Below are 9605 nucleotides of genomic sequence, written 5' to 3'. Positions count from 1 at the left end.
ATGACGTAACTAGAAAACGGAAGTGATTTAATCACTGAAATTTTAGATGCTTCAAGGGACAAGAATTTTACATTATCCCTGTAAATTTCTTTCAAATCGGTTGAATAGTTTTTGAGATATAAAGCAAAAAAGAAGTCAGAAGGAAAAACAAGAAGAATAATAACTAGAGCAAAGCTCGTTGCAAAACAACGAGTGGGTCTTCCGTTAATGTCGGAAGTAAAGCTGGAAGTTCCTGTAAGAAGCAGAGCTCTTAAACCAATAACAATAGTAACTAAAATAAAAAGATGAAAAAAATCGAATTAATCCTGGTATGACTCAACAAAATCCGAATGATTTTACGTACGAATTAACAATAACCTATTCGATTTCAAGAACGACTTAACAAAAAATAAATCCGAATGTGTTCAAGTACGACTTAGCAAATAATTTTAGGTACAAGTTAATTTAACCAAGAACTTGATACTACTTTTTTAACCAAAAACGCGGAATCAAAATTTCCGGAAAAATCAATTTTTAAAGCCAATTATCTCTGTAATGCATCGTCCGATTTTCAAACGGTTTTCAGTGTTAGATTCAGCTTAAAAAGCTCTACAAAACACATATTCGTTTTTGATTTGATCAGAAAATTCATTTTTTCGAAAAATTGAAATCACTTCCGGTTTCTACCGGAAGTGACAAATTATTTTTCTTTGTAAAAATGCCATAAGTAAATCCGCAGATTTACAATCACAGAAAATTTCAAGTCTTTATAAACAACCGTTTACGAGAAAAGTCCTGGACAAAATCACTTTTTGAAAATTTTTAAAATGACGTAACTAGAAAACGGAAGTGACTTAATGACTGAAAATTTAAAAGCTTCAAGGGACATGTATTTAACATAATCCCTGAAAATTTCTTGCAAATCGATTGAATAGTTTTTGAGATATAAAGCAAAAAAGAAGTCAGAAGGAAAAACAAGAAGAATAATAATAATAAACTAGAGCAAAGCTCGTTGCAAAGCAACGAGTGGGTCTTCCGTTAATGTCGGAAGTAAAGCTGGAAGTTCATGTAAAAAGCAGAGCTCTTAAACCAATAACAAGAGTAACTAAAATAAAAAGATGAAAAAAATCGAAATATTCCTGGTACGACTTAACAAAATCCGAAGAATTTTAAGTACGACTTAACAAAAACCTTACTAATTTCAAGTACGATTTAACAATTATTTTTGGTACAAGTTAATTTTACTTTGAACATTACGCTATTTTTTAAACCAAGGACGCGGAATCAAAATTTCTGGAAAAATCAATTTTTAAACCCCGATATCTCTAATGCATCGTCCGATTTTAAAACGGCTTTCAGTGTTAGATTAAGCTTAATAAGCTCTACAAAACAGATATTCATTTTTGACTTGATCAAAAAATTCAATTTTTCTGACCGGAAGTGACAGATTTTCATTTCGAGACTTATTACAGAGGTAAAACGACAACATCATAACCATTGAAAATTTCAAGCCTCTATCTTAAAGCGTTTTTAGAAACGCTGCGGACAAAATGACTTTTTAAATTTTTTTTTTAAATAACGTAACGTAAAAACGGAAAGGTCGTTTTCAAAGAAACTTTAGGATCTTAGAGGCATAATAGTTGCACATAATCTCTCAAAGTTTCATTTCAATCGGTTATAAACTTTTTGAGTTATAAAGCCGAAAAGGAGTCAGATACAAAAGATGTCACCTTTGACCTTCCAAACTGTGTGCTTGTTGCACCATCAAATGTCAGAAACTTAGCAATGTAAAGTTTATTATATTTCTGTGAATATTTCCTATGTAAAATTACAATGAATAAACATGCTATTCCATCTAACTGTGAAATAGTTTCTATGCTATCTGTCCATGGTGAATAGTCAACGAAAGTATTCACCGGCAGCATTCGATTTCCCTTTTTTAAACTCGGAACACCTCTGGTATAATCCGATCACAGCATTAAATTCAAAGTCCGATAATTCTAATTTGTTTATCATCAAGAAATTCTGCATCGCCAACAAATTAAGTTTTCTTCAGGATAATAATTAATATATCTATATCTATTTACTGACAGAAAGACAGACTAAGACTGTTGTGTTGTGTGAGGATGACAGACAGTTTATTGTCCCCCTCAACAGCAACTATTTCACTTGGCTTCGCCCATGAAATAGTGGCTGTCTTGGAGGACAATAAACTTGCTTTCATCCTCATACCCAGTGAATAGGTATATAATGTCCCATCCACATAAATTTCGAGTTATATAACCTCCCATTTGTAACCTGCAATTTCACAGTGTAAAGTCAACACAACAGTCTTAGCCGCAAGTTTCACCATTCAATTCTCATGTACGTATTAAACATTAGGGGTTTTCATATTGCATACCAATTCAAACAAGGGAGATCCCTCTAATGATGATCATTAAAATTCATTTTATGAATCTTAGCAACACTCATAAGCCTTCAAGTACAGCATCTCTTAAGGTGGCTCAAAACACCTTGAAATATTTTCTCAAATCAGCAGAAAATTACTTGATTATGATAGATATCATAATTGATAAGAAGTGTTTAAGTCAAATAGGCAACAAATGTGCACATTTGGATGAACAATTACATTTTCAAAAATTTAATTCAATAAACAGTAACAAAAGCTCCAGGCGGACTAAAACTCAAACGGTTTAGAAACCCAATACTTTAAACATTAAGCTATGACGGTATACAACCCAATCGAACGATATTAAGAGTTCAACAAAACATTGAAATCGCCATCTTGTGAAGTAGTGTCTTAAAAAGTATAAGTCTAGGTGTAGTGATGTACCTTAATTTTACAAAAATATTAACGGGTACTTTATCCGAATCGTCCCTTGCTACCTTTAACTTAGTACATTTTATGAACAGATGTCTTTGTCTTAGAATAAGAAAGCTAATGCAATTCTGAGAAAAAAGTATACCACATATTGACAATTCCATTGAGGTATAATAAACATATGGCCATTTAAGTGAACCCACCATTTCCAATTTCTTTTACTCAACACAGGTTTACAGGGTTCTCCATAGTAAAACATCTTTACCTGACCTTTTAGAGGTCAATTGTTGTTCAACCACCTTTAATAAGAAACCTTATTCAATACAACATACATCTACATGATATTATCTTGATAAAAGCATCACATAACTTAGAAATGCCCTTACATGTACACCCACCCCCTATCTTTTGATTTTCATAAAAAGTCATGGTTTGAAATCTTTTGCCTAATTTTCTGAAACTTGTGGCAATTTCTATGAGTCACTTCTCACACATATTTGAAAACAATCATCAATGATACTAAAATTTGATCTTTTTATGTTTCTTGAATGATTTGTAGCATTTTAATAAATAAATAGACAAGTATTCCTGCATGTGATTTCTTTTTTCCATGAAAAAAAGTAAGCTAACAATCATATTTATTAAATATCTAATATATTCTGGTTTCTTGTCTCTTTTTAACCATGATAAAACAGTAAGATCAACAAGTTCAACATCTGCCTTAAATAAAATTAAATTCAAACACACCCGGGTAGCTGGAGGCGGAGGAGAATTCCATTAAAAATGTTCAAATTTGACATGTTTTTTTCTATTTTTATGCATATATACCTTAAAAGAGTGAAAATAGATTGTTTCTTGCTCATTTCAAAAGTAATAATCATTGCTGGTGTTATTCAAAAGTCAAATGTACATTTACATATCCTACATGTAATCTTAATGGAGGAAATTGGAAAGAGTTGGGTGATTTTTCAACTATGTAAACACATCTAAATATCTTTATAAAATAAAAAATGAAGGAAATATAATTGCATACTTTTATTGAAAAACAAATTTTCACAACAATTATATTTCTTTAAACAGCCTTAATTTTGTTTTTCATAATTTCTTATCAAACATGAACAAACCACAATAGGACATGATGCTTTCTTAAAGTTCCATTATTGTTCATGCATTATCCGATTTAATTTGAATTACCGGTAGATAGTCTGTAGAACACAAGGAATATGCATGTGGGTAGAGGTGACAGGTTAACCTCAAGAGCTGAAACCACAAGAATCAACAGGTAAAAGCCATGTGGTAACAAGAGTCTGCTTTCAGCTGAAATGAAAAAAAAAAATTAGCTGTGTTAACATACATGTACTTGTAATAGCTGTGTTTACATTAATATAAACATAATATTTTTGGAAAAAATACACTGACCATGCAGTGTTATAAGTATGACATATCCAAATACCGGTATATGACATTAACATTTAGCCAGTACAAAAACAAAAATGTGCATATCAAGTCATAATATCATAACATTAAAATAATTTCTATATCAGATTGGGAGAGAGCGAGAGCAGGAGTGAGAGAGAGAGTTTGTTTTACTTGAAGTGCGACAGCAATATTTCAATTGCTAATCTACAAAGGAATATTACCATTCCAAACATGCAGAGTCAAAGTATAAGCTTCTGGTACGTGTATACCATGTTTTGTCAATTCTACTGGGGTTTATTGCGAATAAATTTAGCGAGGGTTTTTTTTTTCTTACGAATTACATGTTTTAAAAACAATACTATGTATAATGCGCATAAAAATGAGGGATTAATAATACATGCTCATTTTAAAATTCAATGCACTTTGGATTTCTTTTACAAGATCGAGATATTTTTGTCACAAAATTAAGTTGCCCTCTGACAGTTTCAGTCTTTGCCAAGATTAAAAGAGAGAGAGAGAGAGAGAGAGAGAGAGAGAGAGAGAGAGAGAGAGAGAGAGAGAGAGAGAGATCTGAGGCACATGCAGTAAAAATTATTTACATGCTATGTAGATGTGATATGCATGTAAAGCTTACCTAAAATGAATCAATATGTATTAAAGATAATCTAATCTCTCAAATTACAATGATTCTGTGAAATACTTATATCTTGAGAAGACTGTTTAATAGATATCATGGAACATTGACCTAAATTCTGAGCTTGATATAATATGAAATTTGAGACTTTTCATCTCGCACTCTGTTTTACATGCCTGTTACACAAGCAATAACCATATATAACAGAGAGCGAGACAAAAGGTCTAATTTTAATTAGATTGAATATTTACTTTGTCAAATATATTTATTTAATTAAACACAAGCATGAGTTTTTTAATTTATAAATTAAGTGAAGGCGATATGGTAAAGATCTGCTATATTTAAATATTTAGGGTAAAGTTATCATCATGCAAACATGCACTCTAATTACAACATTCTATTCTTGTGTACCTTAGGACTCCCACCGCTTTTAATTTTAAATTCTTCATGCAATTTACTACTGATAACCTCTCTTCACTTGCCTCGGATAGTCTTTTAAACACCATCACCAGTCCCGTAAATTCATGTGGTCCATTTTGTTTACATGTAAAAATGGCGACTCTCGATCTCGATGTAAATTCAACATACTTGATTTTCAGAGGTCGGTAGCGTGTTTCGGAGAAAGTCTAAGGCAAATAAAGAGTCGATATCAGTAGTAAATTGCATGAAGAATTTAATGGTACTAATGTTTTCACAGAATTTGCGTATAAATAAGGTAAATCAGTCCAAAACTAGCGCACGTTTTTCTGCGCAAGAAATATACATGTACAATTTTTTCAATGGGTGGCCCTGTAGCTCTCCGGTCTGTCAATATTTTTTTCTCGGAGAGCTACAGTTCTGCAGCTACCGTGAAAATACACTGAGATTCCGCTGACTCTAACGCCCGCTTTTATATTGTGACGTACTTCAAAAGCGGAGGTAAGAGTCAGAGGAATCTCGGATTAGATTGAAAAGTGCAAATACTTTGAAAAGAAAAAGTCAATACGACATATCCTGTATTGAAACATACCTTTATAATCTGTCATACGTTAGTAGAGCTGAAATTTCCACTATCGACGTCTTGCAGGCCTCTTCTTTTGAAAATGTAGACACACCGCTATCAGCTGTTCGTTCGCAGTCAAAACATGGCGAGTTGAAATGGGGAATCGTACGATAATTATTTCGATTAAATCAAATAAGACTAATAAAAACTAACAACGTAATCATCGATCGAAATAACGAAATTGTATCGATAAACACTTTAATTAACTATTAAAAAACAGAGTCCGAGTTTATGACCTGCACGAATTGTTTTCAGCAGGAGTTACTTTCAGTGTGAATTTTACACTATTTTTTAAACCAAGAACACGGAATCAAAATTTCCGGAAAAATCAATATTTAAACCCCGATATCTCTGCAATGCATCATCTGATTTGAAAACGAATTTCAGTTTTGTATTAAGCTTTGCAAACTCTACAATATGCATATAATTTTGTGTTTTATATATAGTTGAATTATCAGTACGAATTGTTTTCAGTAGAAATTACTTTCAGTGTGAAATTTGCACTATTTTTAAAACCAAAAACACGGAATCAAAATTTCCGGAAAGATCAATTTTTAAACCCCGATATCTCTAAAATGCATCATCCGATTTGAAAACGAATTTCAGTTTTGCATTTAGCTTTGCAAACTCTACAACATGCATATAATTTTATTATTCGCTCAAAAAAATGAAAATTCCGAAAAATTAGAATCACTTCCGGTTTCGACCGGAAGTGACAAAATAATTTTTTTGGTAAATTTGCCATAAGTAAATCCGCAGATTTACAATCACAGAGAATTTCAAGTCTTTATAAACAACCGTTTACGAGAAAAGTCCTGGACAAAATCACTTTTTGAAATTTTTAAAAATGACGTAACTAGAAAACGGAAGTGACTTAATGACTGAAAGTTTAAAATCTTCAAGGGACAAGTATTTAACATAATCCCTGAAAATTTCTTGCAAATCGGTGGAATAGTTTTTGAGATATAAAGCAAAAAAGAAGTCAGAAGGAAAAACAAGAAGAACTAGAGCAAAGCTCGTTGCAAAGCAACGAGTGGGTCTTCCGTTAATGTCGGAAGTAAAGCTGGAAGTTCCTGTAAGAAGCAGAGCTCTTAAACCAATAACAAGTGTAACTAAAATAAAAAGATAAAAAAAATCGAATTATTCCTTGTACGACCTAACAAAATCCAAATGATTTTAAGTACGACTTACCAAAACCTTCCTCATTTCAAGAACGACTTAACAAAAAAATCCGAATGTGTTTTAGTACGACTTAACAATTATTTTTGGTACGAGTTAATTTTACTATAAATATTACGCTATTTTTTAAACCAAGGACACGGAAACAAAATTTCCGGAAAAATCAACTTTTAAACTCCGATATCTCTGTAATGCATCGTCTGATTTAAAAACGGATTTCAGTTTTTAATTAAGCTTAATAAAAGCTGCTTTGTTGCATTATAATAAATATCAAATTATTGGTCAGAAAAGAGTTATCATAAAAAGACTTAGTAGCCCTTGTACACCCTAATTTGTGGGGCCAGCCCCTTTTTCTTGATATCAAATAAAAGGTCTCGCTAATATAAACATATTTTGTTCTACAAGTGGTCATGAATTGTAAACCGTTCTCGAGATATCTGTACTACTGTGTACTACTTTTAGGGGCCGACCCTTTAACCCCTTACCAGGGCCACTAACAACAAAACTTTTGGTTTAATATTGTTCAGAACATTATTTTGAACAACTTTTGTTCTACATTGCTTTTTAAAATATTTCTCCTTTTTCAGATATTAATGATCATAGTTTTGAGTTCTGGCCCCTTGAAACCCCTACTTACGTAATATATGACTTCGGTATGGTATTGTATAGATGAACAGCTGTACAATGAACATTTTTGCTTCTAAAATTAATAACAAAATATTGTTCAGTAAAGAGTTATTGTTAAAAGAAATTAGAGCCCTTTTGGCCCCTAATTTAAGAGGCCAGCCCCTTTTTCTTGATATCAAATTTAAGGTTTTGCAAATTTAAACATATTTTGTTCAACAAGTGTTCATGAAATGTTAACCGTTCTTGAGATATCTGTACGAATGTGTTTTAGGGGCCGACCCTTTAACTCCTAAATGGGGTCATAAACAAAAGCATTTAAGGTAGCATATTGACAAGAACACCATTTTGAGCAACTTTTGTTCTACAATGCTTTTAAAAATATTTCTCCTTTTTCAGATATTAATGATCAAAGTTTTGAACTTCTGGCCCCTTAAAACCCCTAATTACCTAACATATGACTTATGTATGATACTGTATAGATAAACAGCTGTACAATAAACATTTTTGCTTATATGATTAATAACAAATTATTGTTCAGTAAAGAGTTCTTGTAAGAAGACTTTAGAGCCCCCTTGGCCCCTAATTTGAGGGGTCAGCCCCTTTTTCTTGATATCAAAGGCAAGCTCGTGAAAATTGAAACAACTTTTGCATTACATGTTTTAACAAATTATGTGCACATCGAAAGGTATTACAGAAAATGTGCAAAAATTTCGTGGAAAAATTTTGTGCTAATTTTCAGGTTCAGGCGAGCTTCGAGGCCTTGAGCAAATTTCATAATTGGAAGCATGGGGGTACATCTACAGACATTCATCTACAACCCCTGAAAATTTCAAGCTTCTATCTTGTTTAGTTTCGGAGGAGATGCGTGGACAAAATGACCCTTAAAAATTTACAAAATCATCTATATCTGAAACCGGAAGTGACGTCATCATGCAAAAATTTAATAATATGTAGCGACGATGATGTTCTATCACTCCTAAAAATTTCGTGCAAATCGGTTGGGTAGTTTTTGAGAAATAACGCTCCAAAAAAGTCAGAAAAAGAAAAAAAAGAATAATAAGAACTAGAGCAAAGCTCGTTGCAAAGCAACGAGTGGGTCTTCCGTTAATGTCGGAAGTAAAGCTGGAAATTCCTGGAAGAAGCAGAGCTCTTAAACCAATAGCAAGAGTAACTAAAATATAAAATATGAAAAAAATCGAATTATTCCTGGTACGACTTAACAAAATACGAATGATTTTAAGTACGACTTAACAAACACCTTTCCGATTACATGAACGACTTAACAAAAAAATCCGAATGTGTTCAAGTACGACTTAACAATTATTTTTGGTACGAGTTAATTTTACTATAAACATTACGCTATTTTTTAAACCAAGGACGTGGAATCAAAATTTCCGGAAAAATCAATTTTTAAACCCCGATATCTCTGTAATGCATCGTCCGATTTTAAAACGGGTTTCGGTTTTAAATTAAGCTTAATAAAAGCTTTTTTGCTGCTTTTTTTATTAATATCAAATTATTGGTCAGAAAAGAGTTATTATGAAAAGACTTAGTAGCCCTTCTGGCCCCTAATTTGAGGGGTCAGCCCCTTTTTCTGGCTATCAAATAAAAGGTCTCGCTAATATAAACATATTTTGTTCTACAAGTGTTCATGAATTGTAAACCGTTCTCGAGATATCTGTACAAATGCGTTTTAGGAGCCGACCCTTTAACCCCTTACCGGGGCCACTAACAACAAAATTTTTGGTATCATTTTGTTAATAACATTATTTTGAAGAACTTTTGTTCTACATTGCTTTTAAAAATATTTCTCCTTTTTCAGTTATTAATGATCAGAGTTTTGAGTTCTGGCCCCTTGAAACCCCTAATTACGTAATATATGACTGAGGTATGGTAATGTATAG

The 9605-nt window shown here is 32.3% G+C and overlaps 1 long non-coding RNA gene across 1 annotated transcript; it reads right to left on the bottom strand.

The window, feature by feature from the left end:
- Positions 1–3820: 3820 nt before the first annotated feature.
- On the bottom strand, positions 3821–6136 carry LOC128163719 (uncharacterized). Its single transcript, XR_008240852.1, has 2 exons — positions 5863–6136; positions 3821–4117 (listed from the first exon to the last, which is right to left on the bottom strand). It is a non-coding gene; the product is annotated as an uncharacterized LOC128163719 (long non-coding RNA).
- Between the last annotated feature and the right edge of the window lie 3469 nt (positions 6137–9605).

The sequence above is a fragment of the Crassostrea angulata genome, chromosome 9, assembly GCF_025612915.1.
Source record: "Crassostrea angulata isolate pt1a10 chromosome 9, ASM2561291v2, whole genome shotgun sequence".
Taxonomy (NCBI): domain Eukaryota; kingdom Metazoa; phylum Mollusca; class Bivalvia; order Ostreida; family Ostreidae; genus Magallana; species Magallana angulata.
This window is presented reverse-complemented; position numbering and strand designations above follow the sequence as displayed.